Source organism: Acinonyx jubatus, chromosome B4 (genome assembly GCF_027475565.1).
Source record: "Acinonyx jubatus isolate Ajub_Pintada_27869175 chromosome B4, VMU_Ajub_asm_v1.0, whole genome shotgun sequence".
NCBI lineage: Eukaryota > Metazoa > Chordata > Mammalia > Carnivora > Felidae > Acinonyx > Acinonyx jubatus.
Window position 1 is genome coordinate 23,099,909 of NC_069387.1, and position 13,869 is coordinate 23,113,777.

General features: G+C 36.3%; 1 protein-coding gene across 1 annotated transcript in view; it reads left to right on the forward strand.

Moving 5' to 3' along the window:
• Window positions 1–13,869, forward strand: part of GPR158 (G protein-coupled receptor 158) — a 420,917-nt gene that overhangs the window by 195,373 nt on the left and 211,675 nt on the right. The gene's annotated exons all lie outside the window — the stretch shown is intronic.

Below are 13,869 nucleotides of genomic sequence, written 5' to 3' on the forward strand. Positions count from 1 at the left end.
TCCTAAATCTCATTTTGCTAGTTTATTTATTTATTAATTTGTTTATGTATTAGTTTTCTATGCTGCATAAAGAAATACCACAAAGTTGACACAAATTTATTATCACACAGTTTTCATTGGTTCCCTTTCTAGTCAGAGGTTAGCTTGGTCCCCTGACTCACCAGGCTAAAACTGAGGTGTCATCTGGGACGTGGTCTGATCTGAGGCCCAGGGTCTTCTTGAAAACTCATGTAGGCCAATATCTTGGAACAGTATGCTTGAAGCCACCATGTTTTGGATAGATGTTAGTCAGTCTGGGCTTCCTCTCAGCTTTTAAAAGTTACCTAAAGGCCTATCCAGGTGACCCTTTTACAACATTGCAGCTCACTTCTTCAACACTAGCGAAAGAATTTCCTCACTCTGCTCAGATTGAAGCTTCTATAACACAATGTAATCACGAGAGTGACTATCCCATCACTTTGCCAGATAATGTAACCTATTTGAAGGAGAGACTATCTCATCATATTTACAGGTCCACTCACATTCCAGGGGAGGTGATCATACAGGGTGTATACTCCAGAATCAAAACTTGACTATCTGGTATTATATTCCTATTCCAAAAAATGTCAGTGCTACAATTAGAATGTTGTTTTTTTTTTACTTTATCTCTAGAGAATGCAATGTTGCCACATTGCACTTGTAGCCAGCTATTGGATATGGTAACAAGAACATTGGCTTGTAGCCAGCTATTGGATATGGTAACAAAGAGAGAGAGAGCGTAGTGGTAAAAGGGGTGGTTTTATAGGAAGTTAAGGTTTGGGATTACGGAAACTGAGGTGCAGGTATCTTTTAGATAGTCATTCACAAATCTTTGCAGCCCCTATTATTAGTCTATATAGGAGTTTGCATTTCTACTAGGCATCGTTCAAAGGGTACACTGAGATTGAGACCTGAGCTTCTTCCTCTGGGAATTTTGGCAGACATTCGGAGGTTTTTTTGTTCTGTTTTATTTTCTCCTGGAAAAAATTATTCTTGGAATTGAGTCTGTTTACATTTAACTTTAGGCTCTGGCGATGAGTAACATTTTGCGCTCTCCTCAGTTGTATAGTTCAGAGTTAAGCCCTTGTTCTGATTAGTAGTTAAAGGTATAATTCTAGGATGGCCTCCAAGATTCTGTTCCCACATGCCCTGTCCAATACCTTCCTCTTAAGTGTGGGTAGGACCTCGGAATACAGTTAGTTGGTTACTCCCTTGCTTAAGCTATATTATCTAGCAAAGGTGATATATAGTCACCTATGTGATTACATTGCACTCAGTAAGATTCCTTCCCATAGTAACAGACTGAAGAGAGGTTCTAGTGTTGGCTTTGAAGAAGTAAACTACCTTGTCGTGAGAGGGCCACATGGCTAAAACCTGAGAGTGGCCTCTGGAAGCAGAGAGCAAATCTCATGGGCAGCAACCAAGAAAACATGGACCTCGGTTCTACAGCTGCAAGCGACAAAATTTTCCACAAAGCCCGAAAACATGTGGAAGAGGATCCTGAGCTCCAGAGGAGAATTCAGCCAGGCCAAGACCTTGACTTCAGCATAGTGAGACCCCAAGCAGAGAGCCCAGTTACACTGTGTCCACACTTTTGATCAACAGAAACTGGGAAATAATGAAGAGGTATTTTAAGCCCCCAAATTTCCAGTAATTTGTTATGTAGCAATAGAAAACTCATGCAATAGCAGTGATGATAACATACTTTCAGGATGGATATGCTTTTCCTTGCATCTGTGTGTACCAACCCATGGCAATACCAGAGCCACTTTGACATTTTTCACATTTATCGTCCAGACATAACATATGATTCAACACTGAAGAATTAAGAGAATAGGTTTTAGCTTATGTTCGGTGAAGGTATTTTGTATCTGGTTTACCCACATTTGTTCTCAGCTCCCACTATGTGACTGAAATAAAACATCTAAATATTTTAGAACCAGAGAATGACTATGCTATTTGCTTACAACACCACCAGGAGAAACTAGTTAACCTTTAACAACTTATCTTTATTTAATTTGCACACTCCTACTTTCTTCCTTATTTTAAAAGCCAGTGTTTTTCACTGGACCTACTTTCTCTAAGAAAAGGCGGCTTCTCTGTGTAAATCAGACTCCTGTGTTGTACATACTGCAGCCACGGAAAAGAGGCCACAGTTTTTAGAAAGATGATCTATATTTAGACCTTAGCTGTGATTCAGCTTTGACCTTAGCACATACTTAACGAGACCTGACCTTCCTCAATGACAGAGCAGAAAGCTAGCTACACATTACAATTTGAAGTCAGTAAAGTGTTCCTTGACCAAAACTATCTTTCCTGATGGTCTTGTCAGGTTGCAGGAAAAACCACTATTATTTACTCCTTGTCCTAAAGAAAGAATACAACAGTCTGACCAGGAATGCAAGTTATAGCTTATCAGGGTCATCAACTGAGGACTGCCAAACATTTTTTCTAGTTTTTGTTATTATCAAAACATATACTATATATATCTGTGTTTTGCTATATTGCCTTTTCATCATAGCATCCGGGAAGTTCATATTGACAGTTGTTTTCAAACGTTTTTAGGGAGCTACCCATGACTTAAGGAATGACTAGGTATAGCTCTGGAACCAACGGTAAAGAAGGCATTGAAGACCCAAAAATGAGATAACATTTGTGAAACTGATAGCATAGTACATGGCATGTAACAAGTGTTCATAGATATAGTTAAATAAGTGAATAATCACACATGCATGTGAACAAACAGCAGTGATAATCCTTAAACATCATTGATCACTAGCACCTTGTCACATATTTTATCATACTACAATAACCAATTTTTTAAAACTAGAACTTTTGGAGAATGAATTCTACGTGGACAGGACGGCAGAAGTGTAACAACCAGTGACACATTGAGTAGGGCAGTAGGAAGAATACTTGGGGGCTAGAGGCAACAGGAGGAAATCTGTTGCCTGATCAGGAGAATGGGATTCAGAAAACACGATACCTCAAAGATAAAACTCAACTTAATTTACAGTTGTAAATCTGAAAGTCAACATCTGAAATTCCCACATCTATTATTGTCTGGTTATCACATTTGGAGACAGGAGCTGAGATATAGAGCTGTTGTCTTATAGAAAATATAGATGTGACTTAAAATCCTGTTAAAATATGAAGTGATTTAAAATATTTATTCAGAGTAAGACCCACGGTAAACAAAGGGCTTGTAAAGACCAACACGGATGTGTTTAAATGACATGATTTAAAATTGTGCTGACAGCCCAGAACTGTGTTTCTGGATCTCTCTTGAAATTGATGGTCATATGTGACCTAATAGGATCTGACATCTGGATAGTAACAGGATTTCAGAATAGCCAAGTACTGATGTATAACTGTCTCTTCAAATCCAGGCTGTGCACTTCCAGGTTGATGTAAAAGAAGCTTATGACACGCTCATCCCTCTCAAATGCATCAGTCTTTGTGTGAGTTCTGTCTCCAGTGAAACCTCTTTTCTCTTTTCTGTGGATACATTCCCAACCTTTCAGTTTTACTTCTCTTGTCTTTTAATTGACTGATTCAGTTTATGTACCTTTCCAGATGAATCCAACTTACCAATGACCCATACTTAAAGATCACAGTCCCTGATTTGGCAACTCTGGTGCTAATGGTGGTGGTGGGGGGGGAAAGACAAGAAAGTAGAGATTTTAAAAAGGTATTATCTTGGAGGAAAAGAGAAGCTCTTTGAAAGCAGGTAAGATACAGGAATGCTGAGCAAACTGTTAAGCAAGGCTCACCTTTCTGGAATAAGTTTACCCCTCCTTTTTTCATGATCGGAGAGCTGGAGATATTTGACTTTATGCAGACTAAGTCCTTTATCAATCTCTAATACCGATCCCAAATTTAGAACAGATGAAGAGAGCTTGAACATCATGTTCTCATTATCAGCATCATCACTTTTGCTACTGGTAGGACTTCAACCTTGTGGTCTGATTCACTTCTGGTGTGGTGTAAAATTAGTCCTGATCAGTTTTATTTCAATTGTAGTAGCGTGGTTATCCATCTACTTGTGCTTTTGTTTTTGCCTCATTCATTTGACTAATTTTCACTTGTTAAGTCTTCCTTCATCAATCCTATTCATAGTGAATGGAGTCCAGTCACTCAGTGTGTCTGGAAGTTAGGGTGGGCTGCCAGTGGAAGAATTCCCAATGCCGTTAATGTTCTTGGACTGTCGACTATTGCATTTTATCTGTTTTTCTTTGACTGTATTCTTTTCAACTGTTGGGACATGCTTCCTATAGTCTTGGACGTCCCTGGTTGTTAAATTTCTACCACAGCTGAATTTCTTTCATAGGTTAGCACAGTGATTAAGAGCATGGTCTTTGGAATAAGTCTAACTTGGGTTTGAATGCTGGTGCTGCTAATCACTTGCACTGTGCTATATTATTTAACTTCCCTAACCTTCATTTATATCCTGTGTAAAATTGGAATGACACCACATGCTTTATAAAATTGTTATAAGGATTCCAGAATAAACTTAAAGTTCGAATAATAGTAGTTGGCACATACTAAATGCTCAAAAATGTTATTTTTATGATTATTATTTAGAAGATTTTGTCTATTCTGCTTTCCTCTTTCCTCAAGTATCTCTCCATTTTGATTCCTTTCATCTAGTATATGCTTCACTTCCCAGCAGAGGATCATATTTTCATGTCCCAGACCTTTTCAGTTCAGTTTGTCCTTAAAACGGACCCTGCTATCATCTATAATATTCAGTCATCCAAAAATCTTCCTTTTTCCTACTAGCTGAAAATTACTTCAATAGATTAAAAAATATTTTTTTATTTATTTACATTATTTTACTTTATTGGACTGCTAATTTGAGATTCACTTTTGTAAACAATCGTCTTCCCCAAAATATTAAAAAAGGCCCTCTGGCAGGGAGATGTGACTATCAGTCACATATTAGCTCACTGTAATAGGCAGAATGATGTCCCTTCCCACCCTTCAAAGGTGTGTATGTTCCACTTTCACAATCTGTGAATATATCAACCTCACATGGCAAAAAGGGACCTTGCAGATATGATTAAGTTACAGACCTTGAGATGAGAAGATTATCCTGGATTATCAGGATCATTCTAATCACGAGTCCTGAAAAGCAGAGAAGTTTTGTGGCTGTGATAAGAGATAGAAGTGAGGACACAAGAGGGGTCAGAGAAATGCTACATTGCTGGCTTTGAAGATGGAGGAATGAACCCAGCCAAGGAATGTAGGTGACGTCAAGAAGCTGGAAAAGGCAAGGGAATGGAATCTTCCCTAGATTCTCTGAAAAAAATATAGCCCTGCTGATACCTTGATTTTAGCCAAGTGAGGCCCATGTCAGACTTCTGACCTTTAGAACTATAAGAATGAATATAACTATATTATATTTCATTTAGGAAGCAATATACACTTGTATTGTTTTAAGACACTGGGTTTGTGGGAATTTCTTATAGCAGCAATATAAAACTAATATACTCAGCTTGCTTCCCACCCAACATTCATTCCACTGTTTACAGCAGCCCATAGTGCTTTCTCTAGAGGAATTGTTCACAATTCTAGACAATTGACTCAGAACAATGTATGAGTGGGCTTTTGAGTCAAACATATTTGGGTTTAAATCTCGTCTTGGAGACTTGGGCAAGTCTCTCCTAAATTCTGAGATTCTCTTTCCATATTCATAAAGCAGGAATAGTGGAATCTATTCTTTGCTAGTTTTGAGGAGTAAATGAGATAACATACCATGTCCCCCAAATGATAGCGATTATTTTAATGTGAATATGGGGAATTTAGTCCTTTTATTTATAGTATTTATATATTGGATGTTGTGGGGATTGAATGAATAAATTGTAGCCAAAAAATACATTTGTTTTTAATAATTTTATAAGTCATATCAGAATCTTTCCAAGATCTAAAATGTAGGAGACAATAGAAAAAATGAATATATGCATCAGTAAGCACATAGAAATATAGGGAAACACTGGACCTCTGACTATATTCATAGTGAGGGAATATAAATTTTAAAATGCTTGCACTGGGCTTCAGGTCAAACTTATTTTTACAACTAGCCATTCATGATGTAAGTATATGATGGCATATTAGCTAATCCTGATTTTATGACATGCGGATATACATTCATGTCCTAACAGTAGAGATCTTTTTTGTATAATAGTCTAGGTATAACCATATTCAGCCAACTCTTCTCTTCTTGTGGACATTATAGATCTTGAACCAAATATACACAGAAATCTACTGAATGTGTTGGAGTTACTCATGTACATGTACCTTTTTCCACTTGATTTTTGGATGTGATTTTAACAAGCTGAAAACTGAAGACAGATTACTTTATCATCCTACACCATGAAAAAACAAATAACAATATATCTCCCGATGGTTAGCTCATTGCTGCATTGTAACTCCAAACCTTGATTGATGAATATGTTCCCTCTAGTTCTAATGAAAAAGCAAATATGCGTATGGAAAGAAGGGAGATGTTTACCCTAATGGTGATTTCAGATGAGTGTTATTTGTACCTACAGCTAGTGTTGAACTCTCATTGACTTGATTCTCTGTTACTTTCAGCTGAATTATGTTCCTTGTCTGTGATTCATCTTTTTCTCACATGCCTTACAATGGAAGGAGGAAGGGGTCATGACATATGGGCATCTGAGTTAGTCTTGCAAAGGTCCAGGCTGTATCTTCCTCTGCCATAACCAATTCCTATCATGGAGGGTTACAGTACCTCCAATCTGAGTGATTGGTTTATTGACTGATTTATATGTCTGAAAAACCCGTCTGTCAAAAAATATTACTGAGCATTGACTCTGCATTGTTTTAAGCACTGGAGAAAAAAAAGTGAGTATAAAAAGTGGGGTTTCTAAGATTACTGGACAGACTCACATCTTCTCAAAACATATTGCAATATCCACAAGCAACAAATGAAGAAAGTCTTGAGTAAAATACAGCCACTGTTCAATCAGTAAATCAGATCAAACGTAAGAGCTTTATGACCTAACTGGCCTTAAAAGGTTGGCATGTTTTCTCTCCATACTCAAATATTCAAATGTTATCTTTTTGCTCTTCTGAAAACACAGCTTTATCCTGCTGGCACTTAAGACTCTTAACCAGCAAAACACTTAATACTGTAGTGATATTTCTATCTGATGCTTGTACTATAGAGACCTGAAATATATAACTTCTGTTTCAATCCATTCTACCCACTTCAACTCATTCCTTTCTTTTTTTTTTTTTTTTACTTTTTAAAAAATGTTTATTCATTTTTGAGAAAGAGAGAGAGAGAGAAAGAGAGAGAGAAATAGAGAGCACGCATAGGGGAGGGGCAGAGAGAGAGGGAGACACAGAATCTGAAGCAGGCTCCACGCTACGAGCTGTCAGCACAGAGCCCAACATGGGGCTCGAACCCACGAGCTGTGAGATCATGACCTGAGCTGAAGTCGGATGCTAAACCAACTGAGCCACCCAGGTGCCCTACTCATGCCTTTCTAAATCAGAAACTCAATGCTTTTTTTCCCCCATAAAACATAGGAGGAAAACTTTCTGTGGTACATCTTAACAATATGTATCACAAGTCACAAAAATGTGGGTACATCTTGATCTATAAATTTGATACTTCTATTCCAGGATACTTGTGTTCCAAGAAAATTCCAAGAAAAATAGCAATCTAAGAGATTAAGAGAAATGTATGTTCTTTTTTAATCAAAAAAAGGAGGGGCAGAAGAAAAGTACCCTTTTAATTTGTGCATTAATTGAATCTTTAGAAAACCAAGCCAAAAAGCTGATTTTAAGAAATTTCTGAAAAGTTGTAGTGTTTCATCAGCAGTGACCATATTTACCACTTGAATTTTCACACTAGATGACAAAATTTCTCATTGTAAATAGAGTGTAATTTTTGTTTTGGTAGTAGACATTCAAATAGAACTTTGCATATAGGTTTTCTAATGTTACCTACTGATGTCATTTGCAATTCTCTTGATAACATTGCCGTGTTGAAGGAAAAAGTTTAAGTTATTAATGCTTAACATTATAAGGGCAACTTTTAATTAGTAAATAATGCAGTTTAATCTTTGCTGAACTTTTTTGTGGGAACAGGTATTGCTAGGAATGACAACACTATTAACTGAAATTCAAATTTAATAAAGTGATAGTATGTCTAAGAAAATTATTTAAAACTCTATCTCTACATTTTTTGTTATTTTGAATTACCTATAGTTCTTCAGTAGAAGATTTTTCTAAATCTCCAAATAGAATGAAATATTTAGAAAAGCATTGTTAATAGTGTTAACTGTTCTACTATTAGAATACAAAAAAGCTGGGGCGCCTGGGTGGCTCAGTGGGTTAAATGTCTGACTTTGGCTGAGGTCATGATCTCACAGTTTGCTAGTTCCAGCCCTGCGTTGGGCTCTGTGCTGACAGCTCAGAGTCTGAAGCCTGCTTCCCATTCTTTGTCTCCCTCTTTCTGTGTGTCTCCCCTGATCGCACTCTGTCTCCCTCTCTCTCAAACACAAATAAACATTAAAAAAAATTTTTTAAAAAGAATATCAAAAAGTAGTACAGAGTTTAAAAGAACCATAAAATGAAGTACTCACTAAGGAATCATCTCTACTTCCTAGTTTAATGATAGAGAGTAAAGTATTACATTTATTATTCAATGTAAAACAATGTGGCCAAGAGTAGCATACAGGCACATGCTTTAATATTTGTTACATGCATCTAGTATACATTATTTTTCATAGCTGCATGTTTGCTGTGTGATACAATCTTAAAATTTCACTGATTCATACTTTGTGAAACAAAAATGTTATGAAACATCAAAACTTGCAAACTGATCAGAAAAGTTTTTTGGGAGACTAGAAAAACTACTTCATTTTAATAACGTTCCGTATCAGAGACTAGAGACCTGGCACGTAAATGCATTGCCTTGCCCTAGATTTCATCCTGGTTGGATGGCAATAGCCACAAAAGACATAACTGTGAGACCTGACGGAATTTTAATATGGACTATTCATAAAAAATATTGTATCAATACTAAACTTCCCAACTTTTATAATTGGAATATGGTTTTGTATGAGAATTCTCTTTCCTTAGGATGTACAAACAGGAGTATTTATGGGTAAAGGGATGAAGTATCTCTAACTATCGAGTGGTTCAGAAAAAAATTGTACACGTATAAAATCTATAAACATCTATCCATCTGTCTAGAGAATATCAATGATTGGGTAAATGCTGTGGAATATAAATAGTGCATCTAAGTAAAGGATATATGGAATTTTTTTATTTGATAAATTGATATATAATTTTCTTGAACATAATAGTTCCATAGAATTCCACTGAGCAAATGTACTATGGTTTACTTACCTGTTCTACATTTTATATTTTTATGAATTTATATAAATATAAAACTATACTTACATAAAAATGCCCCAGGGTTTTGTGTTATTCTGATGCCAATGTAGTAAAATTAAAGTAAGCAAAAAGGTTAACATACTCTTCACAAATTTCACAATTTATCTCAACGGGCTCATGTTCACAGGTGAATATTTGATCCTTCAGGCATCCTGTGGTGCTACTATAACCTTCTCCTGTCCTTTTTTATATTTTTGCTCAAGGCAGCATACTGATCATCCATATAATGAGCTGAAAAGCTGCTGTCTATTGCCAAAGCTAATAGCTCTTCATATTTGCCATTTGTCTTCAGGAAAGCATTTGTTTTATCTGAATGTTCCAAGTATTATCTGCATTTTTATGCTTTAGCAAAACAGATTGAGATTGTGTGCACAGAGGATGATTACATGTTGCTCAGAACTGAGATTCCCAAATCAAATTATTCTCCAAGATGATTTCTAAACACACTTTCTTATAGGTTCCAAAGACACCTATAATGACTTCTGTTCCTAACATATATTTCTAATTTGTGTCCAGCATCTTGAAACATAACATTTTTAAATAAATTCTTAACCACTAAATGGCTTGAGAACCTGAAGAAGGTTTATTGGATTGTATATTTTCAACTATACATTTGTATTACAGATAAGGTCTTTTATTCTTTTGGAAGAGCACTTTCATCATTAGCAATCATTTGCTGAGTATCCAGTATGTATAAAATACTGTTTTCAGTGCTGAGTGCATAAAGAGGTGTCTACATCATGGCCCTTATCCTCTGGGAACTTAAAATTTTAAGCCATTATAAATTAAGGTACCACCTAGTAGATTAACAAGAAGCCCATTATTGTTATTCGGTAGTATTATGATTTCTACTAGCTTAATATATTCCTTTGTCCTGGAAAGAGAACTTAAGCATAAATTGATAAAATGTTTTTGAAAACTAGAAGACTATTTAATTGTGCTTTGAGTCCTCCAGGAAATACTGAATGTAGAAAGTTTCATACTCAATTTTAGCTTTTCTGCGCTTTAGAAATCAGGTCTCTGACTTGTGGTTTTTCTTCCTCTCTATTTTACAGCTCTGTGTCCCTTACAGAACTTCATGATTTTTCATACTCAAATAAAGTCAAGGCAATTATTAAAGAAGTTGCTCATGTAACACTTTACTATTTGACATTTGTGGGTTGATCTTGTGATACTTTGGATCTTAAAAAATAAAATGTGATCATAATTTTTCTAACAAATTGCTTTTATCCACAAATATTGAAGCATTTGTCTAACTAACATAATATAGTATTACTTTTATGAAGAAATATAGAATGGTTTGGACTTATGTCACTTTCCAACCTATATCTAGCTGCTACTATTTCAATAGACATAATATCTGTTAACTGTTATTTCAGCCTTACTTGAGGAAGAGAATGCATTGTATGAGCTTTTTCTGTTGTATGTCCCTCACTCATGATTGTTTTCTATGGCCTAGTATTCTGGGTCTTTTGTAATATTGATCTAGGTTGGAAAATAAAGATATAAAACCATTGTCATATTCTTAGAGAGCTCACGGTTTATTTGGGTACAGCATATACACATGTGGAACTTTAGCCGTTAGCCAAGTAGAAGAACACAGGCAGATAAAGATAGTTACAAGGAGTTGGAGCATCAGCAAGAGAAGTGAGACAAACTGGATTAGGCATGAAAACTTTTCTGTGTTGGTATAGATCATGATAGTCAGTTGGTGAAGAGAATAATGGAGGAAAGTAGACAGGTTTAAGTCCAGGTATGGACAGCAGGAACGTGCTATTCAACAGGACAGTCTGAGATTATTGTGTTCCTGAATGCTACCTTGAGTTTTCTATATCAATAGGTTGAATATAGACAACGAACATAGTCTCCCCAGTAAATAAGAGTTGGAGGACATTGCGATCACAATGCAATAATAACAAAATATGCCAATGTAGAGGGGGCCATAATTAGGAAATATAAAGAGTAACAAAGTTGGATTACTGAAAGGAATGTATCTTTTTTCTATCATAATGCAAAAATGATATCTAAGTCTCATTTAGGAATAATATTTTCTGGTAAGAGAAAGAAGGAAGGCAGAGAGGCCAGTTTTTTTAATTATATAAATGTAATACAATAAATTTCAGAAATAATGTGTCCCTTTTTTTTAAGTTCTTATTTTAATTACAATTAGCTAAAATCCAGTGTTACATTACTTTCAGGTGTATAATATAGTGATTCAGCACTTCCATACATCACCCAGTGTTCTTCATGACAAGTGCACTCCTTAATTCCCATCACCTATTTAACCCATACCCCCATCCTCCTCCCCTCTGGTAACTATCAGTGTGTTCTCTATAATTAAGAGTCTGGGGGCTCCTGGGTGGCTCAGTTGGTTAAGCATCCGACTTTGGCACAGATCATGATCTTGTGGTTCTTTCGTGAGGTTGAGCCCCATATCAGCAGAGAGCCCCCTTTGGATCCTCTGTTTCTCTCTCCCTCTCTCCTACCGCACTCACATTCTCTCTTTCTCTCAACAATAGATAAACATTTTAAAAAATTGAGTCTCTTTCTTGGCTTGTCTTTATGTCTCTCTGTTTTTTGCTTTGGATTCTGTGTCTCCCTCTCTCTCTCTGCCCCTCCCCTGCTCATACTATGTCTTTCTGTCTCAAAAATGAATAAACTTAAAAAAAATGTAAGATTTCACATCTTTTTTATGGCTGAATAATATTCTGTTGTACACACACACACACACACACACACACACACACACACACCATATCTTCCTTACCCATTTATCAACTCATGGACACTTGGGCTGCTTCCATAATTTGACTATTGTAAATAATGCTGGTATAAACATTGAGGTGCATGTATTCCATTTGAATTAGTGTTTTTGTATTCTTTGGGTAAATACCCAGCACTGCAATTGCTGGATGGTAGGGTAGTTGTATTTTTAATTTCTGAGGAACCTTCAGATTGTTTTCCAGAGCAGCTGCATCAGTTTGCATTCCCACCACATTCCTACCAACAGTGCATGAGTGTTCCTTTTTCTTCACATCCCCAACAATACCTGTGTTTTTCTTGTGTGTGTGTGTGGTTGATGTTAGCCATTCTGACAGGTGGAAGTTGGTATCTCATTGTAGTTTTGATTTGCTATTCAACATGAGTGATATTGAACATCTTTTCATGTGTCTGTTGGCTCTCTATGTGTCTTCTTGGAGAAATGTCTGTTCATTTCATCTGCCCATTTTTAAATTGGATTATTTGGTTTTTTTGGGTTTTCAGTTTTATAAGTTCTTTATATAGTTTGGATATTAACACTTTATTGAATATGTCATTTGCAAATATCTTCTCCCATTCCATAGGTTGCCTTTTAGTTTTGTTTGTTGATTCCTTCACTGTGCTTTTTTGCTTTGTTTCCCTTGCCTCAGGAGACATACCTAGAAAGAAGTTGCTACTGCCAATGTCAAAAAGATTATTTTTTTTAAATATGAAATTTATTGTCAAAATGGTTTCCATACAACACCCAGTGCTCATCCCAACAGATGCCCTCCTCAATACCCGTCACCCACTTTCCCCTCCCTCCCACCCCCCATCAACCCTCAGTTTATTCTGTTTTTAAGAGTCTCTCATGGTTTGCCTCCTTCCCTCTCTGTAATGTTCCCCCTTCCCCTCCCCCATGGTCTTCTGTTAAGTTTCTCAGGATCCACATAAGAGTGAAAACATATGGTATCTGTCTTTCTCTGTATGACTTATTTCACTTAGTATAACACTCCATCCATATTGCTCCAAAAGGCCATATTTCTTTCTTTCTCATTGCTAAGTAGTATTCCATTGTATATATAAACCACAACTTCTTTATCTGTTCATCAGTTGATGGACATTTAGGCTCTTTCTATAATTTGGCTATTGTTGAAAGTGCTGCTATAAACATCGGGGTACAAATGCCCCTACGCATCAGCACTCCTGTATCCCTTGGGTAAATCCCTAGCAGTGCTATTTCTCGGTCATAAGGTAGATCTATTTTTAATTTTTTGATGAACCTCCACACTGTTTTCCAGAGCAGCTGCACCAGTTTGCATTCCCACCAACAGTGCAAGAGGGTTCCCATTTCTCCATAACCTCTCCAGCATCTATAGTCTCCTGATTTGTTCATTTTAGCCTCAAAAAGATTATTGCCTGTGTTCTCTTCTAGGAGTTTTATGGCTTTCTGTCTCACATTTAGGTCTTTAATCCATATTGAACTTATTTTTGTGAATTGTGTAAGACAGTGGTCCTGTTTTTTCTTCTTCTGCGTGTTGCTGTTCAGTTTTCCCAACACTATTTCTTGAAGAGACTGTCTTTTTTTCCATTCCATTCTTTCCTGCTTTGTAGAAGATTGGCCGTTTAGTTGAGGATTTATTTATGGGTTTTTTATTCTGTTTAATTAATCTA